The following is a 1364-nucleotide window of genomic DNA, read 5'->3' as shown; positions in this document are numbered from 1 at the left end:
TATTCCGTTTCGCACCACATAATTCGGTACTACATTTCCATGTAACCCGCCATCAATTTCAGTTCTCAAGAAATCAAGTCAATTAAATAATTTGATATTAATATTCGAATTCAAAAATAAAATATAAAAAACACTACAAATGTACATTAGAAAAAAGTAAGTCAAAATGGAAAAAATAATGCAAAATAAAACATTACTATTGTACATTTCAAAAGTCAAAATGAAAATGTTAACATATCACATTTTTACGCGATTTTTTTGGATATTATCCTTTTCGGAGAGGAGACAACTCCGAATTTGTATGAATCATTAAAATCAGTTCAGCGGTTCTTAAGTTATAAGCGTAGTAACTAACACAACTTTCATTTATATATATAGATAAATATTTGATTGAAATGACAAAATGTAGTTTTAAATTTTAGAGAATTTGTGTAACGTTGAAATCGGTTTTTTACGAAAGTAGTCAACATGAAAACCACAATTGTACCAGTAATTCGATTGGGAACCCATACATATTTAAGTATTACATAAGTATATAAAAAACATGCCACAGATATTCCCTAAAGGAAAATTTTCGATTTTGTTGATTGAATTTGTTTCTGCGCTTTTTTTGTAATAATTTTAAATCCAATTATGTTTATATAGATGACATCTATTTCCAAATCAATAATAATAATTTTTTTTTATTTATTTTTTCTATTGCAATAAATAAACTAAAAAAAACAAAAACCCAACAACAATTAAATTAATATTTCTCATTCCGAAAAAAATAAACAACTTCAAAGAACACAACAACAATTACTATTCCATTTAACAGGTCCACATCCATAGACAATGTCATTTATTATCCCAGCTCCAATTTGATATGTATGTGTTGTTGTTGTTGTTGTTGCTGCTGTGTTCATACAAATTACTCTGCAGCATGTAAATCTGTGGCGAATGTCCAGATGGAGATATAAACAAATTTAAACTGTCATCAACAAACTGTAAAATAGCCTTAAGTCAGATAAAAATCAATTAATTACTCAGCCGCATACCACATAACTTAAGTACAGATTGACACAAAAACGCACACACACACAAACATATGCACATATTTTGTTGTTGTTGTGTATATTCGAACATATATACAAATTGATATGGAAATGTGTTTGGTGGATTGAGATTTGAGATGTGTATATTTGATTCTTTGCCAGGGTTTGTAACACTTTCAAAATCTATCAAAAAAATTTTCTTTACAGGAGACCTTTTAAAGATTTTCTTTTTATCGGAGACCTATTATAGCTATTTTTTCTATAGAAGACCTAATAGAGGTCTTTTTTCTAGAGAAGACCTGTTAGAGGTATTTTTATAACAGAAGTTCT

Source organism: Musca domestica, unplaced genomic scaffold (assembly GCF_030504385.1).
Source record: "Musca domestica strain aabys unplaced genomic scaffold, Musca_domestica.polishedcontigs.V.1.1 485, whole genome shotgun sequence".
Lineage (NCBI taxonomy): Eukaryota > Metazoa > Arthropoda > Insecta > Diptera > Muscidae > Musca > Musca domestica.
Note: the sequence above shows the minus strand (reverse complement) of the source record.